The sequence below is a fragment of the Protopterus annectens genome, chromosome 9.part0 (assembly GCF_019279795.1).
Source record: "Protopterus annectens isolate FY-2018-M chromosome 9.part0, PAN1.0, whole genome shotgun sequence".
Classification (NCBI taxonomy): domain Eukaryota; kingdom Metazoa; phylum Chordata; order Ceratodontiformes; family Protopteridae; genus Protopterus; species Protopterus annectens.
The window spans coordinates 939,471,518-939,485,221 of record NC_056743.1 but is presented as its reverse complement, the minus strand read 5'-3'; positions in this window follow the sequence as shown (position 1 = coordinate 939,485,221).

Here is a 13,704-nt window from a genome sequence, read left to right as displayed (position 1 = left end):
CAGAACCTTGTCCGACCCCGCTCTCCCTTTTGGAGCTTCGGCGTTGGTGAGCTCGGCACCGACATCAGCCTCGGAGCCTTCTCTTTCAGTGGGACCGGGGATTCCTGTTTCTTCGGAGCGGGAGTCTTCTGGCCTCCCTGGAAGGGGAGCCTTTGAGGTGATGAGGAGTGTTCTAGCCCTGGAGCTGAGTCAATGGTCAGTTCCATTAGCTCCTCCCTCTTCGGTGCCTGTCGATGTCTCTTCCCATTCTCTTGCTCCCGGACCCAGAGATCCATCACCCCAGGTTTCACCATTGGGAAGAACTTCCTCTTCCGAGGTTTCTCCTGATCCTTCGGGGGAACCCCCGCATAAGAGGATGTGCAAGAGGAAGCACACAGACTCCCCTGAGTCTACGACATCAGATACCGACTTAGATGAGTCGGAGGGTTCCCCACGGTCCCCCTCTGAGGATGTCTCCTTTTCAGACATCCTGGAACTCCTTAAGCAGAGGGGGGAACTGGCCTTCCATTAACCCCTCTGAGGATGAGTCGGTATACCTGGAGGCTTTTGGATCTCGACCCTCCACCTCCTGGGTGTCTCCGCCTTTCGACCCGCTCATGGAAGTGGTGGCTCGAAAGGCGGGGGGGGGCCCCGGTTCTGTGGAACCAGTCCCCAGGAGGCCTTCTAAATTCATCACGGCCCCCGCAGACAGACAGTTTCTCACCAAGGGTGTCCCTGTTGATGCCATGGTGGTGGCGGCTGCCACCAAGAAGGAACTTGCCGATCCTTCTGTACCTCTCCATCCACCTAACAAGGACTCTAGGACCATGGATAGGTACGGTAAGCGGATGTTTTCTTCAGCGACCTTCGCTATGAGCTCGCTGAACTATCTCTGTCACTTTACCCGGCTTCAGAGAGATATTCTCAAGGAACTAGGTGAGGTAGTTCAGGATCCGTCAGCTGCTGGGGCTCAAGAAACAATTGCCTCACAGCTCGGAATCCTAAATTCTATAACTAACTCCTCCATGCGGCTCATTTCTTATGCAGCCGATGGGGCGAGTAAAGCCGCAGGCACAGGAGTGGCACTTAGGCGTCAGTCCTGGATGCGGCTTTGTAATTTTGCAGACCCCTTTAAGGCGTCCTTCACTAATACTCCCTTCGATGGTTCGGCTTTGTTCAGACCTCAGGTGAAGGACACATTGACCAGGTGTGAGCAAGATGGCAAGAGTCTTTCTGCCGTAGGAGTCCATTTCTCCACCCCTTCAAGACCCTATCCCAAAGGTCAGAAGGGAAGGAAAATGTGGTTCCGTAAATCTCAGGGAGTCACGCCGGACGCACGTGGTCAGTTTACCCCCAGAGGCAGAGGGGGTAATAACAACAGACGCCACCCTAGGGGCAGAGGGGGTCCGCAGAATCAGGGTAGCAAAGAGCCTCTCTCTGACAAACCCTTCCAGCATCCCTGAGGTGTTGCCCGACTGTCCACCCTTGGAGGCAGTCGGGGGAAGATTGTCACTGTACCCAACAGCCTGGCGTTCCCTTTCTCAAGACAAATGGGTACAGTCGATCATATCCGAGGGTTACAATATCCCTTTCACGAGATATCCTGTTCCTCATCAATCCCTTCCAGACGTTTCACCCAGTCTAAGGGAGTTGGCAAAGCTGGAGGTATCAAAGCTCCTAGCAAAAAGAGCCATCCAACTAGTGCCAGCAGACCAAGTAGGATCTGGAATCTACTCAAGATTCTTTTTGGTTCCCAAAAAGACGGGAGTTTGGAGACTAATTTTAGACCTCAGCAAACTAAACAAGTTTGTCAAGAAGGCAAGGTTCCGGATGGTCACGCTTCAGTCCATTCTACCCATTTTGGGCAAGGACAACTGGATGTGCTCAATAGACCTTCAGGATGCGTACTATCACATAAAAATTCACAGGCGCTCCAGAAGGTTTCTCTGCTTTCGGCTGGGGACCAGTCATTTTCAATTCAGAGCCCTGCCCTTTGGTCTCACTACAGCCCCCAGAGTGTTTACCAAATGTATGGCAATGGTCACGGCTCACCTGAGACGTCAAGGATTCCAGGTGTTTCCGTATCTAGACGACTGGCTCCTCTCTGCCACCACCAGGCATCAACTTCTCAAGGCCAGAGACTACACTCTTCACACCTGCAACCAGTTAGGGATTTCTATAAACTTCAAAAAATCTTCATTGTCTCCTTGCCAATCTATTACCTTTATAGGTGCAGAATTAGACACTGTTGGGATGTCAGCAAGACTCACAAACCAAAGAATTTTGGACATCCAAAAGTATGTTCGGATCATACTACTCGGCAAAAAGATCAGGGCCAGATTTGTCCTGAAGGTGCTAGGTCTTATGGCTGCGGCCATCGTACTGCTTCCTTTAGCTCACTTCCACATGCTTCTTCTGCAGCGGATGTTGTTCACCCAGTGGTCCTTCCAGCAGCTTCCCATGCACCACGAAATCTTTGTGACGCAATCTTGCAAGAGTCACCTAACCTGGTGGATGTCTTCTCCGCAACTCCATCAGGGCCAACTGTTTGTTCCCCCAGTCCCGGTTGCCACAGTCACTTTGGATGCCTCTCTGATCGGGTGGGGGGGGGCATTATCAGGGCAGGATGGTCCATGGGACTTGGCAACCCATAGAATACCATCTGCACATAAACGTCCTAGAGATGAGAGTAGTGCTTTTAATGTTGCAAGCCCTCAGCGACTTTCTTCCTTTAGGGACTATTGCAGTTCAGACGGACAACATGTCCGTAGTCTGGTATATCAACAAACAGGGCGGGACCAGGTCCTATCCACTGTGTCGAGAAGCTGTCAGACTTTGGCAATCGGCAATCTCCTCTCATCGGTTTCTGATAGCAACGCATATCCCCGGGAAATCCAACTTCTTAGCGGACAGACTGAGCAGAGCTATTCTCATGCCACACGAGTGGTCTCTCAAACAATCAGTAGTGGACGAGATTTTTCAGAAGTGGGGCGTCCCTTGCTACGACCTTTTTGCTACACCCCAAAACAGCAAATGCCCAGACTTCTTCTCCCTCTTTCCACTACCAGGCCATCCCCCCAGAGATGCTCTAACCCAGGATTGGCCCCGGGAACTTCTTTATGCCTTTCCTCCATTCCCGCTAATACCTCAAGTGATTCAGAAAGCTACCGTCTTGAGAGCCAAGTTGATTCTCATTGCCCCTTACTGGCCTCGACAAATTTGGTTTCCGTCCCTACATTGTCATCTCTTGGTTCAGCCTTGGCATCTCTATCCAATTCCAGATCTTCTGACCCACCATTCGGGTCATCTGCACCAGGCCATTCATTCTCTCAACCTCACTGCTTGGTTGCTCCACTTCCTTCCTTAGCCAGGCTCCCTATGATTTCTAATCCCGTGCGAGATATCATAGTAGCTTCTCTAAAGTCCTCTACCAGAAGGATTTATGCTAGTAAATGGCAGCATTTTTCCTTCTGGGCAAAATCCAGGGACATAGACCCCTTTACTGCTCCAGTGCAGTCAGTCTTGGACTTCCTAGCTGAGATTTTTCAATCGGGTTCTTCTTCCTCGACAGTTAAGGTCCAGCTGGCAGCGATCTCAAATTTTCATGTTGGCTTAGCGGATCAAAACATAATGTCTCACAAGCTTTGCAAAGCCTTTCTTAGAGGGATCTTTCTGCTGAAACTCCCAATCAAAGATCCCCCTCCGCAATGGGACCTGAATTTAATGCTGGCATCCTTGATTCTGCCCCCCTTTGAACCGGCTGCTACATGCTCATTAAAATTTCTTTCCTGGAAGACAATTTTTCTGGTTGCTGTTACTTCAGCCAGGAGGGTGTCTGAACATCATGCTCTCTGTGTCCGTCCCCCATACTTGGTTTTCCACAAAGACAGAGTATCTTTAAGAACTAATCCATCTTTCTTGCCCAAGGTTGCTTCCCAGATGAATATTAACCAATCTATTGAATTGCCAGTTTTTTTCCATAATTATTCTGACAGAGCGGAACAGAAACTTCACTGTTTGGATGTCCATTGCCAACTCAGATATTACTTGGACAGAACTAAACAATTCAGAAAATCTTATCAACTGTTTCTTTCTTATGCAGAAAACAGGAAGGGTCTTCCGGTTTCCAAGGTGACCTTATCCAGATGGTTGTCTTCAACCATTTCTCATGTTTATCTCCTTAGGGGCAAGCAACTGTCCTTGAAACCAAACGCACATTCTACCAGACGCCTAGCCACTTCTACAGCATTTCAGGATAGGCTACCTATTGACACCATTTGTGCGGCAGCCACTTGGGCCAGTCCTCACACCTTTGTCTCTCATTACAAATTGGACTTGGCCTCCAGGGACAGGGCTAGGTTTGGTTCCACAGTTCTCAAGAGTCTGTTCCATTGAGCCACCCAGGATAGAGGTGCTAGGGACGCGGTCCCATCCAGCAAGAATGAAGGCGAGATTGACAACTTAACATTAAGAAGTTATGTACCTACCATAACGTTCCATGTTAGTTGTCTTCTCGCTTCTTTCTTAAGGCCCTCCCTCCTTCCCCCTAGCCTGGACAGACCTTGAAGTTGTACTCTTCTCTGGGTACGGTTCATTCTTTCTATGGGCCCCAGTAGGAAGTGTCACTAGTCTCTAGTGGTTATTTTGCTTTGTTTCTTTCCACATTTAGTTCCTCTTCTTCCTTTCTGGGAAGAAGGTTACTGGCAGGGTTTTCCATAGCTACCAAACGAGATCTGGGTAGTCACCCCTTGCATCATGGGATATAGGGTTGCCTCGAGCTGGTAAAATTAGCTTTCGAGCTTAGCAAGTGCCGAGTCGGAGCCGAGGATCGGCTCCGAACCCATCCAGCAAGAAAGAAGGCGAGAGAAGACAACTAACATGGAACGTTATGGTAGGTACATAACTTCTTAATTCTGTACATCCAAAATAGAAAAACAAAAAAATCAACATATTGCTTGTTTTTTAAAATAAACAAAAGCAATGCCTCAAGGGTTTTCTCAATCTTTTACTCTTTTTACTCACAACAATGGATTGTTCATAAGAAAAAAAAAATAGCATCTAAGGCTGTAGACCTCTCCAAGGCCAAAATTCCATCTCCTTGTAGCAGCTAATACCAAAAGATATAACTCTACAATACATCCCAGCAGGGCTATAAAACTCTATGCCTTCAGAGTATGAAGAATTAACTTCCTGAGTTCCCCTGAACAGGAACCCAGCATTTATGCAGCAGTAATTGGTCACTTGTGAGCTAATACAAATCAGTTTTATGAGAGTGTCCCACACATACTACACATATATAGCCCTCAACCTGTTACTGTGTGTGTGTGTGTGTGTGTGTGTGTGTGTGTGTGTGTGTGTGTGTGTGTGTGTGTGTGTGTGTGTATATATATATATATATATAATATATATATGTATATATATGTAATATATATATATTTTATATATATATATATATATATATATGTGTAATATATATATATATATATATATATATATATGGGTCTACTGCTTTTCATCGAATACCAGGTATTTGAAAAAGAGCAGTAGACCACTCAGTTATTCAAAAGTGCACTTTCGTGAACTCAGCTTCAAGGAACGGATCGCACCACAGTGGAGGACAGCAGGAAAACATGCTATGTCCTCCACTGTGGTGTGGTAGTTACGGATCTTAGGGTTAAGGCACGGTCATGGTAAGGGGATAGCTAGTAGGGCTATCCCCTTACCATGATCCGCGCCCTAACCCTAAGGTCCGTGACTACCGCACCACAGTGGAGGATAGCCTGTCCTCCACTGTGGTGTGGTAGTCACGACCTTAGGGTTAGGGCTCGGGTCATGGTAAGGGGATAGCCCTACCAGTAATCCCCTTACCATGACCCGCGCTCTAACCCTCAGGTCCGTAACTACTGCACTAAAGTCAGTAGTAGCCCATTCGCTGAAGCGGGTTCCACGAAAGTGCACTTTCGATTAAGTGAACTTTCGCGTAACACAGGGTCTACTGTGTAAGTTCGAAGAAGTGTATTTTCTAACATATACAGTAGGCCCATATTTATATATATATATATATATATATATGTAATATATATATATATATATATATATGTAATATATATATATATATATATATATATATATATATATATATATATATATGTAATATATATATATATATATATATATGTAATATATATATATATATATATATATGTAATATATATATGTATACACACACACGTGTATGTGAGCATTAGTCAGACTAACTCAGTCAACAAAAAGTAAGTAAATAAATAATTCTGCTATTGCTTCTTCATATAGGTTCATAGGTGTGTACTAGGCTAATGGCCCTGGAGCCATTACAAACCTACCCCCAAAAAAATTGCCCATGCACTGTGCCACCCAATGTTAGTTCACAGTGACCATATCCAGTAGGGCAACTGGAATTAGCCCTGGAGTGAACTTTGTTACCCAGCCACTTGTCAAGATTTCTCTTGAAGAGGGCCAGCGAGGTGCTCTGCTTGACATGAATGGGAAGCTTATTCCAGAGTATGGGCAATCTTTGGGAGATGAACCTGTCCTTCCAGCATGTTCTGTTAATTGTGGTAATGAGATTGTGATCTCTGGAGCGTGTGGTGCAGGGGGGGATTGGGATTTCTTTAGTTGTAGCATTTCAGGCAGGGCTGGGTCGGATATGGCTTTGTAAGTCAAGCAGAGATCACCTGTAAGTAGACGATAAGAGCCTGAGAACAGCTGAAGTTTCTTGAGTCTGTCCATGTAGGACATGTGTTTAAGGTCTAGGATCCTTTTAGTAGGTACTTTTGTGGCCTCTAAAGCTGTTGTATGTGTCTGGTAGGGTATATACCAAATGGGGTGTTATATTCGACGATTGGTCTAATGAGGGGTGAGTAGAGAGGGATGATGACCTCTTTCTTCCTGGATACGATACCTTTGGTTATAAGATGTGCCACGTAGAAGGACTTTCTGACCATCGTATCTTTTGGCTTTTCCCGGTTTAGGGTCGCCACAGTGGAACTCTGGTCAGCTAATGATTGGCAGTAGATTTTTACGTACTGAGTTGCCAGCTCTGACGCACACCCTTCAACAAAGGTACGCCCATTCACGCATGTCTCCACACAGAAGACGCTTTTGCTGAGAATCGAACAGGACGTCTTTCCGTGAGGCGACAACGCTACCGCAGCACCACCACCGTAGTAGTAGAAGGACTTTCTGACCACAGTGGCAATATGGTGGTCGAAGGTGAGGTGGCTGTCGACCTGGGTGCCCAGATCTCTTATGGCCCGTTCCGTGTTCAGTGGGCTCCCATCAACAAGGTAATTCTTGGGAAATTAGTTTTTTCCAAAGGGGATGATAATGCATTTTTTGGCATTAGGCTTCAGGCCATGGTTGCGACACCAGTCATTGGCCTCAGAGAGGCCCTTTTTTAGGATATCTGCATTACTTGAGGAGTTGATAATGATTCCTAGCTTGCAGTCATCAGTGAACTTGGTCAGCCAGAGTCCTTCTGTGTTGGCCTGGACTTCTGAGAAGTAGATGCCAAACAGGAGAGGGCCCAGGACTGAGTCCTGTGGGACTCCACTCGTGACTGATTGACAGTCTGACTTGGAGTCTACAACTTTCACTCTGTGGGTCCTGTCTGTGAGCCTGTTTGCAACCCACCTAGTGATGTAGGGATTGATGCCTAGTTTGGTGAGTTTATCAATTATACCTGAATGGGGAATGGTAGCAAAGGCCTTGGCCAGGCCGAGGTAGGCTGTATGCACTGCCTTACCCTCATCTACAGCCTTGGTGACTGCCTCAAAGAAGTCAACCAGCTTCAGCAGGCAGGATCTCCCCTGGACAAAGCCAGACTGTGTGGGGTCAAGATTATGGAGATTGCCTATATCTTTGTTAAGCAGATACATGATTTTGCACTCCATAGCTTTGCATACCAGACTCGTCAGGCTAATGGGGCAATATTTCCCAGGGTCTGTAGTTACTCCTCCTTTATGAAGTGGGATGACTTGAGCAGTGTGCCATTCGTTATGTATTTTCTCTCATGTAACCTTCACTGAGGACCTTTAACAACTGTGTCCCTCATTGAAAATGGGTAGTGCCATGTAGGGTTAATATTGTTAACAATAAATAAATTTATTCAAAAATAAAAATAAATCCTAACTTTCTGTATTTATATTATTACTTGCTCTGACCTCGGCTAACCATTGAGCCTTCATCCTCGTGACTCATTTGGCCTGTTCTCTATGGGACAACTAGTCTGCGATCCATTCAATTCCCTAGGGACGAGGGACACGTGAACCATGAATGGTGCTGTCATCAACTTTGGGGACCAGGATTTTCTTCTTCTTTCCATAACTCTCCGTGCATGCCCAGTGTTGGTTCCTCCTGGAGGGTGTGCAAAGGGCATTGTGTGGGACGTCAATCAATTCAGCTTGCAAACAACCCCACCTCCTGGAACAAACACATTGTGCACACTTCCCCAGTCTCCACTGGGGGAAATTGTTGTACTTTGTGTGTGCTGGACATATACCCCCATCCCCACCCCCTATCCTGAGAGAGGCAAGAGGGCTTAGTCACTTCAGTTCTGTCTCTCTCTCCTGCTATTTCCAGCAGGTGTCCAAGCTGCTAATTTAATTCATGTCAACTGGGGCATAGTCAGTGCTTTATCTCTATTTACCAATAGAGGTGGCTTTGCTGTATTCATATTATTAATATTTTGTATTCTGCATGAATAATGCCCGAAACAGTTCATTCTGTGTCAGTTATCACAGTTAGCAAAATAAAGTAAAATATATTAGTAAAAGCCATGCATCAATCAAATGAATAATATGAAGGAAGTAGAAGGCATAATTTATTGCACCATTTGTGGTGCACTTGGGAACCATTACAGCCAGTGCATTTCAGAAAGGCAGGATTGATTTTCATATATTTTAAAGACTATAATAGGTAATTATGAATTACATGATTTACTTTAAAGTTCTGAATGATTCACAAGTGACATCATGTAGAAAACTGTTAAAAGCTAAGACAATATAATTTGCCTAACACCAAAGCAGTCCCAGTCAAAGACAAACATTTTATGAAACCTTTTTTTCCTCACCCAAACTACTGGTGGCATTAGGATTCCTATGTCCCCATTCTCTTTCACCTGATTCCTGTACAATGCTTTACTGGATAATCCTAGATGTGCCCCTTCACTGTGGACCCCAGACTTCTTTAGGAGTAGGCCTTGTAGCAAAATTCCTAGAACCAGGGAGTAAGGAAGTAAGGGAGTAAGGGAGTAAGTGGATAGGGTGCCAGGAATCATCATGCTCTTGCAGCCAGTAAAGCCCCCTAACAGGGAGAGGGACATGCAGTAACATAAGTACACTGGGTGTGCACATTCACCCACCCTGCACAGAGTTATCCTGTGAGGCTCCTAGTCTCCACCAGAGGTTGACACAGGCAGGAGTTCCTATCTAACTCTCCACTTGGCATAGGGCAGCTGGCCATTGGCATCTTTATCCTATCTCCTCACTTGACTCTTCCAGGGGCCTGAGTCCTTTCTTGAGCTTGGGTCACTGAACCACAGATGTATGCCTTGCCTTTGTGTCATTGAGCTGACTAAATTAAATTGCAGTTTTGTATGGAACTGTGCCCTCTGTACAATGCAGCAAATACACACAAACAGAAATAAACTCCCACACACTTGTTGTGTAACTGTTGGCATTCAAAAATATAAGTAGCCTGGCTGCTTCTTATGTCTTCCTCCGCATTACTTAGGGAAGACTCAACACACAGATCAAGCTGCACTGTAAGGACCTGTATCATACATGTAAAGGGACCAACTCATGAAGATTCATCAAGTTCAGCTTGACAACAAATGCAGTGCATATACAAACTCAAGCTGCTGACAACACATAATGATTAATGTAAGCAATCTGACCTTCTTATTCCTTTCATGAATCTCCGAAATCCTTTTAAAACACACTCAATGTGATTACAAATTAGGCATATAAATTGCCATTATCTGTGTATGTAAGTTATCCCATTAAGTAGCCCCACATACACTTAGCCATTTCTTGGACAAGCACATTCTGATGAACATTTAGACAGCAGAGTGGCTTTCCTCTGTGACCACAGCAGAGCATATAATGACTAAAAAAATGCGGAAGTCCAAAAAATATTTAAACAAATCCATTTTAATAAGCAACTCCTTACTCTAAGTAACTTGCCTGGCTGCACTTAGCCACTAGGGTTTAGAAAGATCATGCTAGCACTAGATAAAGTGAATAAACAAGATAAGATTGGATCGACAAGACACAGATCTGCACCACACATAAACAGTCTATTTTGCATCTTCCTATCTTCCATTTTTTTGTTGCTGCACCAAGTTTCTACGCTTATATATATATATATATATATATATTAAAATATATATATATATATATATATATATATATATATATATATATATATATATATATATATATATATATATATATATATATATTTTTTTTTTTTTTTTTTTGATTAGGTGATTTTTGACCAAATGTGGTCAATGTAATCTACAGCGATATATAATATATATATATATATATGTCTACAGTTATATTTTGCTACATTGCCAGCTCACTACATCGCTGTAGATTACATTGACCACATTTGGTCAAAAATCACCTAATCAAAAAATGTTTCATGCCCCGTGCTAATTAGACATACAGACTCCATGACTGCACTACAGTGGAGAAAGGGCAAAATCCCACTGATCAGTGTGTAGCAATCTGCCACAGCAAATGCTGGCATTTTCAATAAACAAACATTTTGACAAAAAAGGCACCATACAAAACACACTGTACCCAAATATATTATACAGAAGTAAAAATATACTTCATTGTCAGTCTTATATGTTCATATTTGTTGACAGTGGATCAGTTTTGGTTTCTGTGATGCATGCATATATTTAAAATTGTTTAGTGTGGTCCACTGCTTCTCTTAGATTGTTTCTTATATTAGAATATAATGCTGTATCATTTACAGGCCACAAAACCTCTGGAAAAAAGCAAATGCAGTTGATTTCAGCTTTTTTTCTCAGCTGACTGGAACTGTCAACTGATTTTTTTCATTTGGAACAGTGGATATACACACTAGGAAAAGCCTAAACATCACACATTTGAGTGACATTACCCAGAATTATGGGATGGTAAAAACATGCAAATTTTATATTGTCTGAGAATGGTATATATAACTGCCTGTAGCTGTGAGACCATAGTCACCAACTCTTGCTTTAGATAATTGTACCACACAGAATTTCAATTCAGTACATTTTTGAGTAAATAAAGGGTCTGTTCAGTTTGTCACTGACTACTTTTATAATTGTTAGAGAGCTACATTTTTGAAAGGAACTATTTTATTAAGTTTTCAGCATATGAGTAGCTACACAAATACAGTGTGTATCATTAAGTCCAATGTACTGAGACAATTCTAGATTGTGCAATAAAGTGGGATAGGTCTAGATTTCCATGGGCTGTTAAAATGCATTCTATAGTAGCCCTTTAACCTAACAATACTTTCAAGTTATGCAGTTACATTCACTCATAAATATGCACTCTGGCAAGTTATGCAGTTGCATTCACTCACAAATATGCACTCTGGCATATTACATTGCACACATAAATAACTAGCACAGTAACAGTTTGCCATGACAGAAATGTTAACATGATACAGTAAGTTGCCAGAATTAACTTAGCACGCAGCAGACTTCATCATTCTTGTGTATCAAACGCAGCAACACATATCCCCCATGGATCCTGCCTACATAAGATAAAGCTTTTTATCCTTTTACTGCACAGGAAAAGGAAAAATCAAATGTTGTCAAGATAATAACATTAGGAAAAGAAATAGCTGAAAAAATCTACCCCCATGTTTCTGCAAAACACATCATCAAAACAAAGAAAAAACCTCTGTACCAGAACAAAGTTTGTGAATTCCTTTAGGAAACGACTAATTTTGAATTGGCATTTTTTTTCTTTTCTTTTTTTGTGGCTGTGCATGCGTACAGAATTTTATTTCTAGAAGAAAGTGTAAGTGGGTACAGTATGGAAAATGAGTAATTTATTAACTAGCAACACACATGTCTCTCAGTCTGCATACAAAGAAAATAGATGCAAAGACTCTTAAAAAGTAGGTAGATGCAACCAAAAATCTGGACATCTAATCAGCATAAAATGTGAATATCAAATAGCACATAATAGGTTCATAGGTAGGTACTAGGCTATGTGCCCAAGGGCAATTATAAGCCTTGCCAGAGTGTGTCGGCTTTCACCACCCCATTAATTAATTAATTGATCCTCTGTCAAGCAGAGCCAGTGAAGTGATCCCAGGGGTGTATTTTCTGTTACCCATCCACTCGTCAAGGTTTCTCTTGAAGAGTGTTAGTGAGAGACTCTGCCTGATGTAATTTGGAATTTTGTTCCAAAGCATGGGGAGTCTCTGTGACAGGAATCTATCCCTCCAGCATGCTCTATTTATTGTTGTGGCGAGGTTTAGCTCACTAGAGCACGTGGCTCGCAGTGACTTGGATTTCTTTAGGTGGAGCTTGTCCATCAATTCTGAGTTGGACATGGCTTTGTAAGTCAGGCAGAAATCACCTCTGAATAAACGATATGCCACTGAGTACAGCCAGAGTTTTTTCAGTCGGGCTGCATAGGACATATGTTTGAGACCAGTAATCCTCTTGGTGAGGTACTTTTGTGGTCTTTCCAGCTGTTGGAAGTGTCTTGTGAGGTACATCCCAAATGGGCCATTGTACTGCATGATGGATCTAATGAGTGACAAGTATAAGGGCACTATAACCTCTTTATTTCTAGATGCGAACCCTTTAGTAATTAGATGGGCCACATAGAAGGATTTCCTAACTACTTTGCCAATATGATTGTCAAAGGAGAGATTACTATCTACCTGGGTTCCCAGATCTCTTATTCCCTCTTCTGTATTAAGGGAGCTGCTACCTATGTGGTAATTCGTTGGTGTTTTGTTTTTCCCAAATGGGATGACTATGCATTTTTTGGCATTTAGCTTGAGGCCATGACTTTGACACCAGGTGTCCGTCTCAGTAAAGCCCTTTTGGAGAAAGTCCGTGTCAGCTGGAGAGTCAATTATGGCTCCTAGTTTGCAGTCATCAGTGAACTTGGTTAGCCATAGTCCTCCTATGTTTGCCTGTACTTCTGAGAAGTATATGCCGAACAGTAGGGGTCCCAGGACCGAGCCTTGTGGGACACCACTTGTGACTAGTTTAGAGTTGGACCTGGAGCCCACTATTCTTACCATGTGAGTTCTGTCTGTAAGCCAGTTGGCAACCCATCTCGTGACGTAGGGGATTATGTTCAGGCTGGTGAGTTTTTCTGTAATACCCGAGTGGGGAATGGTGTCGAAAGCCTTGGCGAGGTCAGGGTAGGCTGTGTGAACCACCTTTCCCTCGTCTATGGCCTTGGTGACTGTCTCGAAGAAGTCCACCAGGTTTAGTAGACATGATCTGCTCTTAACAAAGCTGAACTGGGTCGGGTCAAGTGTTTGGAGGTTCCCAATATTTTTGTTAATGAGTTCCACGATAATGCGCTCCATAGCCTTGCAGACCAGGCTAGTCAGGCTTATGGGGCAATAGTTACCAGGGTCAGTTGTGGCCCCTCCTTTGTAGAGAGGAATAACCGTTGCTGTGCGCCATTCTATGGGCACGTA